Source organism: Gymnogyps californianus, chromosome 10 (assembly GCF_018139145.2).
Source record: "Gymnogyps californianus isolate 813 chromosome 10, ASM1813914v2, whole genome shotgun sequence".
NCBI lineage: Eukaryota > Metazoa > Chordata > Aves > Accipitriformes > Cathartidae > Gymnogyps > Gymnogyps californianus.
This window is the reverse complement of record NC_059480.1, coordinates 14,451,729-14,466,307: the sequence shown is the minus strand read 5'-3', so window position 1 is coordinate 14,466,307 and position 14,579 is coordinate 14,451,729. Positions and strand designations below refer to the sequence as shown.

At 38.1% G+C, this 14,579-nt stretch overlaps 1 long non-coding RNA gene across 1 annotated transcript in view; it reads left to right on the top strand.

Moving 5' to 3' along the window:
- Positions 1 to 14,183, top strand: part of LOC127020354 (uncharacterized) — a 43,618-nt gene extending 29,435 nt beyond the window's left edge. Inside the window, exons 2-3 of the long non-coding RNA XR_007767063.1 lie at positions 11,975 to 12,107; positions 14,056 to 14,183. This is a non-coding gene — a long non-coding RNA (uncharacterized LOC127020354). The remainder of the gene's footprint in view (positions 1 to 11,974; positions 12,108 to 14,055) is intronic.
- Positions 14,184 to 14,579: the final 396 nt, after the last annotated feature.

Here is a 14,579-nt window from a genome sequence, read left to right as displayed (position 1 = left end):
GGAGTATATTGCATTTTTTTAATAAATGTAAAACAACCATTCTTTGAAAAGTAGCACTGAAATATCTTTGAATAGCACTGGAGATTTATAACAGTGATTGGATTTCCTCAAGTAAATTCTAAAGCGATATCACTGGGAAAAAATTTTTATTTTTCGAGGTTTTCTTGTGTGAATGGAGCACCAACATATTGTGACTGATCACAAAGTAGCATCACTTTGTTTTTGTCAGTTGTAAGAGCAGAGAGAAATGGGTGAAGCTAACTGTACGCTTTTATATTTAAATGGCGGGTATTAAATAAGTCTAGTGGGTATCTCCTGGCATACCTTGTAGAAACTTAGGCTTAGCTTCATTGTTCTTAGCCTAATTCTTGTATGTATTTTCCTTCGGATCATCTGCCAGAGGGAATGGTGACACCTCTGCGAGGTATCTTGCTCTACTGGCTTTCCTTTCTCCTACAAGTAATGTCAAGTCTTTCCTTCAGTTTGAAAAAATAGAGATCTTTTAGCCTTCTATTTGCAACACCATTTGATTATTTTTTGTTATTTCCTAGTTTTAAATTCCCATCCTTATTCTGCTTAATTGAAAAACTGGGTAGTGATGCTGGTGACCACATGCCTATTGCCATGTCGGTTGTCTGACAAAAGAAATTCCTTCCTTATCCCAAACGGTTCCTTTGAACAGGCAGTTGTGCTTGAAACCCCCTTGAGATACCAGCCAGTTGCCGTTCTGCCATGAGAGATTTGTTTCTCTTGGATTTGCAGCAGTTTGCTGTAGTTTAAACTGAAATTAAATGCTTCAAACTAAGTGACATGTTATTACACCAAATCTGAGTCTGACACACACTAAACTGTTGCATGCTGACTAGTGCTGCAAACACTGTTGAACAAGCCTGTTAAAATCCAGAGACTCTGGTATTTTGGCAACCTGAACAGCAATTTTTGATCTTGGTTGCGGCCAACAGCCTGAGGATTGATAACAAACCAGCCTAGGCAAAATACTGAGTGATGTTGCTGAGGCAGTGGGAATGCAAACCTTTCCCCTTCCAGGAGTCAGCAATGAAGTTAGTAGCGAAGTTGCAGCAAGTGGTCAAGTTCACAACTGAATTGCTACAGGAATACACTGTTGAAAGGAATACAGATTTTTATTTTCCCTGTACAAAAGAGTTAGCTGTCTGAGGTGGTAAAAAACTGTGACATTTCCACAGCCCTGTAGATGCCCTGTAGTTTCCAAAGGAAGGATGCTGACTTGATGGCTCAAGAGAGGGACCGATAGGGAGGAGAGCCTGCTGCTGCAGGTTTTATGTAAAATTTTGAGCATCTGTGCCTTTCTTTTCCCATTTTTTTAAAATGCATCTAACTCCCATTTTTACAGAAAGCTTCTCAGAATTTAGTGAGTTCATGTCAGAAAAGTGCTTTCAGTCTTTGCTAGGTGATTGATAAATGTCTGACAATGCCTGAAAGCTTTTGAATGTGGACTGAGTAATGCTCCAAAGTACGTAAAGTGAAGAAGAAATATAACAAGAAAATAATGAGTTGATAAGTTAAGAACCTGATTACTCCCTATTATGTATCAATAAATATTCAGTGCCTATCAGTGGACTTATAGGCAGTTTTATCAGCGTTAAATTTCTATAGCAAAGAAGAGAATTGGCTCCCAGATGTTCATAACTTGTAAATTCTGCATAAAAGGAATAGTCAAATAGGCTGTCAAAATAGTGAAATGAATCTGGGGAGGACTCATTTTTTTCTTTTAAGTCTTCAGAAGGGCATGGCAGCAATCATTGTTTTGTTCAAATGGGCAAAATTCTGTATCAGTTTTAGCACCATAAATACAGCATAACTTTATTGATTTAGGTGGGGTCTGTACATGATACACAAAGCTCAGAATCCATCCCAGCATGCTGTAGGCTGAAGGCTTACATTTGCAAAACTGTCCCACAGGCACTGATAACTGATCAGTTCATATCTTGTTTTGCACAAATTTTATTACTTAATTTTTTTGTACTTTCCCTTCCTCTTTATTGACTTTAATTAAGTTTTCCTTAGGGTTTGCGTGCCTGGCAAACTTTGACTGCTTAAACGAGTAATCCTGTTTACTCATCACATTATCGCAGCTCCACTTTCGGGCTGAAGTGTATATTTTCTTAAATTCTGTTGGAACTATTGCTATTCAGCATTATAATGATACTAAGAACTGGTCTTGTAAAAAAGAGGCAGCAGCTTTGTGTGGCCAGTTTGAAGAACTACATTCAAGATTCTACAGCTATGAAAAGAATATCTTTTGAGGGGAAACTTTGTAAATGGTGTAAGAGCCAACAATCTTCCCTCATGTTTCATTTGAAAATTTTTAAGTTTTTAAAGCGTGAAGGTTTTAATAACTGGGTCACTTGCATTGGAAGTTGCGTAAGAAAATAAGAAAGATGTGTAGTTCTACATACAAACAGTGGAACAGCTAATGGAACTACTTGTGTTTTAAGTTTAATTCATTTGTATAATTCTATGCATTATGTTTTAGGCATCTTTTTGTAGTTTTTTTGTAAGTAATATTGAAATGATGGTGAATTTTTAGAAGGCCTGGTAAAGCATTTAGTAGCTCTGATATTTTCAGTTTAATGAGGGAAGTTTTAGCAACTGCTTTTTAAATGCTTGTAAGTTTAGGGATTTTTTCCTTTATTGTGGGACCCTAAAAAAACCAGTGAAAAGTCAAATGAAATTAATAGAAAAACTGTTAATGTTATTAACTTTTCAGAGAGAACTCTAATGGGAATAGAGGCTGTGAAGAACTATTTCTGAATTCTCACATTCTGTAAAATTAGCATTCTAAATTAAAAATGATGAAGAGCACACCCTTCTGGCACAACAGATGAGCTTTAAAGACAAAACATTTGTTTGTGCTTATCTGTGTGTATGTTCACAATTATTCTTAAAAGTCTTAAGAAAGAGAATGAGTTTTTTCCTGAGGAAAAATGTTGATAACTGAATCTTAAAATAAAAGCAAAATAAATTCATTGTTAAGACCAAAGGGAAAACACTTTTTTCCAGTGCACGGATATATATCTGATTTGGTTGTCTGGTTCTAACACAGGCAAACTCATTAAGTTAGGAGACAGGAAAGTAAAAATACATCTTTAATAAATGCAGTTATTAATTTTGTGGAATTCAAATGAGTATGAGAATTAAATACAGAGCTTGATACCTCTGTGTATACAGTTGCAGCTAATTTGCAGGATAAAGTTCTGAAAATTAGTTTGCTGACGAATGAGGAGTAATTTCATGATATAATGGCAGTTACTTTGAGTTCTTGGCCATTATTCGTGTAAGAAAAAGAAGTTTGCTTTTTTAATGCTTTATTAGAAAAAACTATGTTAATAACATTAGAGTTGTGGAGTTCAGCTGTTGAGTTCTAGAAAATATTTTTGTCTTTCTAGTCTTTAAATTTTTTTTATATTCTGTTGTGGGTCTAAAAGTCTAGATCCATACTTCTAAAATGTTTGCCCTGCTATCAATACCTGCCATAAATGTAAATGCAGAATGAACTACTGTTGATCAGAAATCCCTTGGTAATCATGAGGCATAGTCCTAATAAGTGCAGAAAGAGGTGATGGACGTGAGCGTGAAAACTGACGCTGTGACTTAAGTGACCTCTTCAAGTGGTGGACACTTTTACTCTTGGGAGTTATTTCTGTGCTTGGGGAAGACCAGTAGGAATTACTCATAATGGCAAAATCAAGCATATATGTAAATGTTTGCAAAATCAGAACTATATTGATGCAGGCTTAGAAAGTTGTGGTAGGAATGGGAGACGTGTCTTTCTGAACAGGATGACTTTGGCCAGAAGTTTCAATTCAGCTGGCACTTGTATGGGTTTACTAGAGAATAAGTTAATTTCCATTGTCACTTTCTGTAATGCATATTTCCTTTTTGGGGTTACTCCTGAAAATTATCAGGTAAACTAGGATTTTTCATTCTACCCTGTTTTAGTCTTGGAAACTGTTAGTTTCAAACAGAGAACTTCAAGCTGCTGCCCTTGGGAATATTCCAGGTACCTGTACATGTACATGTGCATGAAACCTTACAGGAATGAGGGACTATGAATTGGAGACATAATTATCTGAAAGATCCAGGCAAGTAAGTAACCAAGTTTCTATGTAATTTTAGTTTCTCTAGTAAGGTGTTTAGTTGTTATTGAAAGTTACAGACATGGGAACAACCATACCATAATATTATTCAGAATATGGGAGCTGTCAGATTAGAAAGAGCTTTTTTAGAATAGAGTTCTCTGAACTCAGGTGATAGCAATGAATGACTGGAAAACTTCTGTTCACGTAAACTGCATTCTTCTGTAGACACTGCAAGACACAGACATTTTTGTAGACAAATATTCCTCAGCATAATTCCTTTCTCATATAATATCAAATTGCATTGTATTTGATGGAGCTTCTACTCACTTCTTCCTCTGTTAGCAAATGGATCACCTGGTAAATGTTTTCTTGAGCTTGAATCTAGTTGGTGTATTTTAATTTCTGTTGTTAAATATGTGTGTGGAAAGTATACAATATCAGATTAAAAAAAATCAAATATCAGAATTGCCTTCTTCCAAATCAGATAAATAGCAAATCCTATTGAAACTACTCACCATTTTGAGATTGTCATGGTCAGACTTGCAGAAAGAAACAGGAATAAAATAGCAGCTTGTTTAATGCTGGCCTGCATCATTTACAGGGCTTTCATGAGATCTCCTGTCAGCTCACGTTAACCAGAAGTCATTGTTTCCATTGGAAACATTGACAACTAGAAGTGTTTGGTTGCACTGGGCCTCATTACTTATGTTTTGTTACCTTGTGATAATACTGTAATAGGTCATTACTGTTCTTGTTATAGAGAAAAGGATTTAGTTAGGTGATGCATAGTGGCTGTTTCTGTTGAAAATGTTTGCACCTTGAAGTTGCAATGTCTCGTCACATCATTAAAGTACAGTTCTAGGAAGAGGAAAAGCATATTTACAGGAAACAATCAGGATGGAATGACATCTGTGCGTTTGTGAGCTGGTCTTTAATACGTTAATGGCAATATGAAAAATGGGCAGTTGCTGGCTCCATTGATGGTGGTGAGGGGGACTCTGTCCAGCCTGGACCCTGCTATTTTTGTGGAGGGCATGAATTTTCATTACTGTTGCTGCAGTATTTGTAAAAACATGGGAAGAGGCTGAGGTGACAACAGTGACTTGAATTTTGTTTATTTCCATCTCAGCATTTAACAATGCTTAAACACGTGGTTAATCTCTCTCTAGTTTTAAAATCATAGTTTAAAGAAATCTCTCATAAAAGTGTCTGAATACACACCATAAAAGCTCTTTAGAAAAGAGATTTTTAATGGAAACACTGCTGCAAGATTTATTATAGTGGTTCTGAAATTGCACCCTTATAATAAGGGTTAAGGCTCAATTGTTCACTCTCCAGCAGCAATAACTTTCACATTGGAATCTGAAAATAAACCCCTGTGAATAAACTGACACCAAAGACTTAAGCTGTTTTCTTGAGACAGCTAGCCTTTTTGTAGAGAAGCTATTCTGAGGTCTTGTACTGTAGTTCTGCTGAAAAATTACACTGGCTTGCCAAATATCTTAATGACTTTTCTCTCAGCAGTTGGTAATGGTGAAATGTTATTCTAGTAACCATAATGCCTCTCATAAAACAATTGCATACAATATGTACTGTACTTCTATTTTAGTGAGCACTTCCATCGGGCTTGTACTGCCAGTAGCCATTTAACATTTCATAGCAAACTGCTTACCAGTCCTTCAAGTGTAATATTGCAGAAACAGTGAAGAAATGCGTGATTAAAAGCATTCACTGAGAGTGGACCATTTAGTACTACCCTATCTTGCAAGATAAACCAGCCTTCACATATGTAGGCGCTCATCATATAAATGACAGTTCTATGTGGTCATTTAATTTTACGATCTCAATTCTCGCATATATTGCTAACATAAATATAGTGTTTTCCTGCAGGGAGGTCTGCTGGGTGTTATAAAATCAGTAAGACCTCAATGGGTTCAAATGGACATCTTTTATAATTATTGCTATAAAATTTCTTGACAATGCATTTTGTTGTCCAATGGGTAAAGAAAATTATTTTCTGAAAGAATGGGTTTTGACAAAGAGAGCAACAGAGCTTAGGCATTTGTTCCTGTGTTCAAGTGTATTTAAATTACCTCTGTTACTCTTACCTTTTGGACAGAAGCCAATATCCTGGAATAACTTTTTACAATAAGACTCCAGTCAGTGTGTGGCTATATTTTCAGTTGTTTTCTGGTGTGGCGAGACAATGTAGGATATCTAGGGGGAAAAGATTAATTTGCTATTTAATGCAATTAAATTCTATTTGCCAAGCAATTCTTTTTACATGCCCTTGAAGAGACTGGGGAATCTGAAAGAGGTTGAGGGCAATAAATGTATTCCCAGAAGTGGTTTTGAGGGAAGGAACAGACTCATGCATGCTGGAATTCAGGACAGTACTATTGGCTGCAGATCATCAGGAGGGACTCTGTTACGTCTTTCTTGCATTTCTCAAAAACGTTTCTCTTTGACCTGTGCCTGGAAAGGAATTTCCATCCCATTTATTCACATTTCCATAATAAAAAGGATATTACGTTTCTCTTAGAAGGCTGAATAGCAAAGTTTCTCTGTCTGTGCTTGAACTGCCTCTGGAATCATTGGCTTTGCCTGTGGAGTGGGTGCGTTGTACAGCAGCACAGCCGTGTGGCTCTGCGTGCTGGCCCTGGGGACCACCAGCAGACTGCAGAGAACATGGTCTGCATGCTGTCGGTCAGGAGCTGAAGTTAGGAGGCTCAGTGCTGGTGTCTCTTTGGAGGTGGAGACACTCAGAAGTGATTCAGCTGTTCAGTGCCTCAATTTACTTAGCTATTGATTCAATTTTAGGTAAAACATCTGTAGCAGTTGTTTTGGACTAGTAGTGAATTTTGCATACATCAAAATAGAACGGCATCTGTACCTGTATGGATAGACTGTATCAGTATCTCTCTCCTATTACTCTCCATATTGAGGTTCTACTTTTTTTTTTTTTTTTTTTAAATGTAGATCATATGTTATGGAAAGAGAGGCAGTTTTCTTGTGGGTTGGTGATACTTCATGGATTTAATTGAAATTACAGTGATTGATGCTAGCTTATGATCTAGTTCCTCTTGTCCGTCTTGGAATGGGCAGGGAAAGTCTACAGCACACAGGGGTTCTCTGTCTTGCTCCCTTTGATTTTGTTTTACAATAAATGTATCTCTCACATAGCAACAACAACTTCTTAAAGCTATGCATGCATTCTTATGTTATTTGATTGACCAGTGTCAGTAACAGTGGGATTCTGATCTCTAAACAGTCTTGTAAGTGCTGCAGTGTCACATATATAGTACCGACAGAAAGTTAAAGCTAAATGTGTATTGGAACAGGAAGTGCAAGAGCAATATGCATTTACCCCAGGAGTTAATTGGATGGTTACTACATAATTATAGTAATGAAATTGTAGGTTTGCAGTTGATAAATAACTGCACAGTAACCTTTGATAAGATTTAGGTAGCAAATAATTAACTTGTTGCCACTACTGTGTTCATTAGAGAAAGGTCTAGGCAAAGGCAAAGCAAACAATATATTTATTAATGTATATGTTTTTTGAGTGTTGGCAGCTCATATTTTTGACATTTTTTTCTATGCAGTTCTAAAACAGTTATATTAATTGTTTTTCTTACCTGAAATGAGCGCCAAATGTCTTCAAATACATTTACCTTTGAAGTAATTAAAGTGTCTGCTGACCATAGCAAATAAGCAAACATGCTCTGCATGAAAATGAGCAATGATAAGGAAAAAATTGTTATGCAAGAAAACAGTAAGGGAAGGGGGAAAAAAAGAGATTGGAGTTGCAGTTTCTTAACTGGAACCTTAGCAAACCTAATCAATTATTCTGAGCCATCTCGCACATAAATATGTTAGCTGCTGTAGCTTGGAGATATTTGTTAAGAAGATTGTCAGACTTTTGTACAAAGGGTCAAAGCCATCTTCTTCCATCCATGTTCCAGGAAGAAATAATTTACAGGAATTCCAAGCATTTGGGGAAGTTTCTCATTGTATAAAAGGGTTTTTATGCCTCTCACAAGTATTACCAGTTTTCTCATATTCTTGCTTGGGTGGGTGGGCAAAAGTAGGGGTGGGCAAATGTGTAATTCCTAAACAGATACAATATAGAAAGAATTAGATAAGGAATGGGGAACTTGGACCTAGAGCTAGCTGAGAAAACGTAAATAGTTTGACTGAGATCTAAACTGATGTCTTTTTTTCAGATGAGAAATGTTCTTCTGCTCTTTAAAAGTGTACACTGCAGGTATACAGATAAAAGGTTTCCAAATATTTAATGCTGAGCTTAGAACACCTAGGTTCAATCTTCAAACTACATAGACTGATTCTGTTGTAAGGCAACAGCTCAGCTTGTGCTTCTTGGGTAAGGGTGGTAGTTCGCTATACACAACACCCAGGACAGGAGTTCTCAAGCCCAGTTTGCTCATGTAACCTCAGCTGTGCAAGCAGCAGCTTCTGGCGGTGAGTGTATCTGTGGCACGTGTTTAACTCTTCCAGACTATGTTCACCTACCTTTGCTGCTGTGCCTAAGGGAGGTGTACGTCCTCTTGGTACGTGTCCCCCAGCCACTCTAAATATACCTTGGTAAACCACTCGTGTCCAGTTGTAATATTCATGAATATTTGCACAGGGATTCACAATGCATCCTACCTTTAGAAGACCTCGTGAACAAAAGTGTGTATGCTGAATGTTTACAGAAATCAGTAATATAGTTAAGCAATTTATATTTTTTATTATTCAAGTATGGAGATTATCCAGCATTTGTCTGCACCAAAAATACATGTAAGTGTAAAATGAAGTTAACTAACAGCCAAAACATTAGGTCAGTTTTCAGACCACATGGTACTTCTGCTTAATGTTTTCTGGTTTTTTAAAAAAAATTGTGTTTATGGCAATGCCTGTATGAACAAGCTTAATTTAAATTATGTAAAAACATGCAACTGATTTTCCCTATACAGAGTAAACATGCATCGGATGCTACAGAAGTTTCTGTAACAAGCTATTTACACTTTTCTGACAATGCTGACACTGCTTGGTAGGAAAATGGGTTTTGCTGCTTTGCTCTGAAGATAGAGAGGTCCAGACTCCAGGGAAACAAAATACATTCTCCATGGATTTTAGAATTATTTTTAGCAATCTTTTTATTTTTCATTTCAGCGAAGGTAATTCTGCAATGGAGACTTCTACAGATGTCAGCTGTGGCAATCTGGTTTCAGGCGTTGGGTCCCAAACCTGGGAGCCTTGGTTGCACAGACTTAATATTCTGGAAACTTTTTGATATTCAGTGAAAATTCCCAGAGTATTTCTGGTCTACATTCCCAGTGTCAAACTCCACTTAATATATACTAAATACTTCTGTTTGTTGGCTTAAACCTGGCTTTGGTGTTATTTCACAGTAAAGAATCTCCTTTTAGTGTAGTGGCTGCTCTCAGATCTTCGATGTGTCAGTGCTCAACACTTCTCCATCTACGCAATTTATTCCAGTTGCTGCAGTGCATACGTGTGGCAGCTCTCATGGTCAGCAGCGTGGAAAGAACATGGGATCGGACAGTCTATAGGGCAGTACAGCATCAACCTTTAGTTGTACGTTGTTCTGGGAGTTTCTTGAGTCTGTTAAAGCACAGGCGGTAACAGGGGGATTTTGGAAGGCCTAATGATTCTTTAGATTTAGAAAATGCGCATTGAGGACTATCACTGAAACTCTCTGAAGTCAGTAGACAGACTCCAGTGGATTTTGGTGGGCTCAGATTGGTCTCACATGGCATTATGATGATTTTCTGCACACACACTGCTTTTCAAATGACTTGCCTTTTGGGTCTCTGGGGACATAGAATATTCCCAAAATATTGAAACATCCCAGCAGAGGACAATTAACCATTTCTATTTACATTTCAGTGACCTTATTTGGATTTTAATGCAATTTCTTAAAGAATATTGACGATAATAGAGAGGCAGGCATTCTTCCAAAACATCATAAAAAATAAAAAAGGTATAAAGTAATCTGTAATGCAATGGCAGCAATTTTCATGTAAACTTTTATATGCAAGGAAAATGAACTATACCTTTACATTGAGTCTATCTTCAAGTCTAAATTAAACCCACAGAAGCAAAAGCCAAAAGAAAAGAGATCCATACAGGTTCCACAGGACTCCTGTATACGTTTTTGCTCAGTTCAGTGTCTCTTATTTATATAATGTATCTTAAGCATGCCTAAGCTTATATGAAAGACTCAGGACGTGATTCTCAGACTTCTGGAGTACAACTTGGAGTAATTGTACTGAAGTCAATGGCCCATATCTTGCCACCAGTTCTTAAATAGAACTTCCAGTGGATTTCAATAAAGGCTTTTGCTTAAAAGTCAACAACACAGCATGATTCAGGGAAATTACAAGGCTGCAACAAAAATGTTAGTTTATTTTACCTTTTCTTTTCAGAATACCTTGTGTTTGATTCTATAAAATAAGATTATTGCAAGTGATTCAAATCAATATGGCATCAGAGTTGGCTCTTAGAGGTTTCAGTAACGTGCCTGAGCTTCACTGACAGTAAAACTAAATAACTTCTAATTAACACAGATTGAGAGCATGTGAGGGATATATCCCTGTGTTTCTTTCAAAAAATCTTCCTTACTTTTTGTCAGCATGGAGATAAGCCATATTGCTGCCAAGGCAATCTTTATATTCATTATGAATTACAACCGCCTTTTTTTCTATCCCAACAGAAGAAGCAGCTACTTTACGGTGTACAGCTTGCCAAGTCATAATTGAACTCTATTCACCAGCGCTGCTACCTATGTGCATGAATAGAAAGTAGGAGTGTTTTTTGAGGAGGAGGTCCGTGTTTCAAAGGAGATGGTCAGTACCTGGGCTGTGAGATAGAACTGAGGGCAGACTTTGTCTAATGTGCTGGGGAAGTGGTTATGAAGAAGCAAGTGAAACTAATTACTGGCATACCTTACCAGAACTAAAGAAAACTTAGAAGAAAAAAAAATTGCTCTTTCTTCTTTGCTTAATTTTAAGGCTGTATGTGAAATGAGTGCCAGAAGCTTGCTATAAACCCTAAGGTATGAGTCACCATTTATGATGGGAGGTAGAACTGGATGATGTGATCCAGTGATGTGCTGCATGCTGTTGTGCACGCATGTGAATGTGATTGTGTTCTGCTGGCATATACTATTGTAACCACGCAGAAAACAATGGAGTTGCTTCAGTGGAAAGCTAGTGTAAGTGGCACCATAAGCAAGGACAGGAGTTTAGGCATTTCTCTCTCGTTTTCCTTGGTATCTCTCAGCTGCATGCCCTACTTGTGACTGGTAGCAACTAGGACAGAATGGCAGCTACTTTTAGAGCTCAGGTTTCTCCATCATCATGTAATACAGACCAAAATGTGATTTCCTTAGTGTAGGTGAGATAAAACAGAGAAAGCAGAGCTCCTTTCCCTTGCTAGGAAAATGATACAAAGGCAACCCTGGTCCTGGAAAAGGGCATTGTGTGCATGCAAGGATGCCACCTGATGAGATGGGGTGCAGTGTATATGGTGAGGAACAGGTGGTCAATGGCCAGTTCTAGCTGCATAAAAATAGTATTCATTTGTAACCTGTAGGAAATGCCGTTTTCTCATTCCTTTTAGACATTAGACCTAATCCTGGTTTTGCTAATTTAATAGACAGTATTCTTGAGGGACCTTGTAAGCAGTTTCCTGTGCTCAGACTATGAAGAAGAGATGTAACCGAGCTGCAAATGCTCACTGAGGAGTCCTCCTGTGGTAGGAGAACTCTCTGCTGGCTATTATCAAGCCAAATGTGGGTCTACACTTCTGGTACCCTCTTACAGCTTTGCAGAGACAACGTAACGATGATGTGAGAAGAAAGAAGATCCCTGCCTACCACACTGCACTTATCATCTGTCAAAATGGGGCCAACTGAAGATGTTATATTCCAGGAGCAATGAGCATAGGCACTTGAGAGTAAGTTATACTGTAATTTCAGTGTCCCAGCTGTCCTACTGCAGCTGCCAGTGATATACATTTCTGCTGTGGTAAAAGTGAGGTAGCCTGAAGCTGTAAGCTGCCTTAGATAAACCATGTGGTAAGAGGGTGTCCCAGCTTTTCCCCACGATATACTTAAGGAAGATCACACGTTACCTGCAGTATGGCACCAGCTCCAAACTGTGCCAAGAATCCCACAGAACTGGAGACTTCCCTCACAGCCCTTTCCCACTTTCTGCAGCAAATAGAGGCTGGGAGCTAGGGAGTTTTTACCTGCACCTATCCCTGCCCTGGCATACTGTTTGGAGATGAAGGAAGCAACAGTGTGAAAAATGTTCCCACTCTCTCATTTTGATGTTTGTTTGTTTCTCTCTTGTTCAGTAGGGTAGTTATTTGATAACACAACTGTCCTGAATCCACCTAATGGAACTGCTTAAAGATGAACCACTTCAAATACTGGACATAGGAGGAATGCACATTTTATAATGACAAATATCTATATAGACAGATCATCAGTTAATGTAAAGCTATTGGTGGAATAAGGCAAGATCTTAGCACTTCTGTTTCAGTCAAATGTATTTTAGATTGTTGCGATACTTCATTTCTGAGAGAATTTTCTGTAGATGTAAATGAACACTTCATAAATAAATCTGTAACACACGTTCCCAAGCATAAGTCTGATCCCCAAGGCTCTAGTAAGCGCATTAAGCAGTACAATGTACAGTAAAGTGCATTTCACTGAAAATAAGGTAAAGATACATAATGGTCCAGGATAAATATGGGTAAAAGGGCTCTGTGTGTCCAACAGGTTTTAAAGCTACTCAAAATTACATGCTTTCAGATGTCACAAAGATATTTTTCCATAGCTGTCGTACAAGAGATGAATTAAAGTTATGTCTAAAAAAAAATTAAGAAAAATATTGGTGGAAATGTTCTTTACTAGTATTTTTGCTTCATTTTTTCTGAAGTTTGGAGTGCCAGAATGAATTTACACTTGCAAAGGTGCTTCACTGCCCATGCTTATAGCAGGCCAGGAGCTATCTGTTCAAATCGAGTCCAGAAGCTGAGCATTTCTGTTAGCCCTGAAAGACAAGGTTTATTAGTTTAGGTGCTGCCCCTTAGGTATGTGGCTGATGAAATGAAACTGCATTGGAATCCACCAGCTTGGAGTGCAGGCAGAGCAAGCACGTGCCTTTCAAAATACATAATTTCAAAACACCCTGCAAAAGCCTCTGGCCCCTTTACAGTCTGTAGAAAATGGATGGTGTGTAGTTCTCCACTGTTATATAGGCTGCCCTAATTCAGTGAAGCATCTCTGCTCCCATGTGGAGGCACTCTTATTCCTCCAAACTGTAATCGCATTTTTGTCCTGAATATTATTTATGTTCTCTCTACATAGATTTAAGTCAGTAATATGAACAGAGAGAGAGAGCCATCTTGTGGAAGATTGCTTTAATATCTTCCAGTTTTAGATGCCAGGCAGTTCAGAGGCTCTTAATTCTGTAGACCTTCTTTTTGCGACGAGGGACCTCAATTACAAGCAAGTGTCCTATAATATTTATACAGATGTGTCAGTTTCTGCACAAAGGCACATTAAGTGGGCAGGGAATGATACTGCTCCAACATTTGGCTGCTCGCACTTGATATGTGTGAACAGCATGTTCTTTCGCCCCATCTTGAACTACATAATCAGCAGTTTCTTCTCTTCTTTCCATATTGCTGCTGTGCACAATTTAGATATTAAATATATGTTTTGATTTGCTTTGTAACAGACTGCAAATGAAGCTTCACTGCCTCATCTTGGAAATGTGCAGTGGAAGTAGATTTGAAAATAATATTTTTCCCTTCATCATTACTGCTTTCAGTTGAATAAAAGCACAATTCTTCCAGACTACAGCGAACATTAAAAAGCTGTTCTCATCTACAGGTTCCAGCCTGAGATGTGCAAAATGCTTCTAATGAAGCTCCAAACCATGTGAAAACAGAGTGACAAGATCTTCTGTGTAGCAGAGAGGGGGTCCTGCTTCAAGCAGAAGAAAAAGAGCGGAGGGCATCTTTCTGGTAAGAGCAGATGATGGGGGTCTAGGAAGGCCTGGGCTCTTGAAAAAGGGAAAACAAAAATGGTGCCTAATGTTCTAGCTTCCCCTCCTGAGTTAAGGGGATGAGTTATACTTTTCAGCCCCTGTATGAGGCAAGGAAGAGTGGTGCCATGTCACTGAAATGCCCTGTGAAAGCAGATGGGACAGGCTGAACGTATGCAAGTTGGCCTATTGCATATTCTTCTGGTCAGTCATCTATCTAAACATTTATGCAGTGATTAGCACAAGGCTAGTACCTTAAATGCTGTAGTCAACAGGTGCTCTGAGGGTATTGAAATTCCTGTTAATCAAAGATGTCGATCCCTTTCAATGTGCTTGATTTCGCTACCAATGGGAAACTTAGCCTTGATCT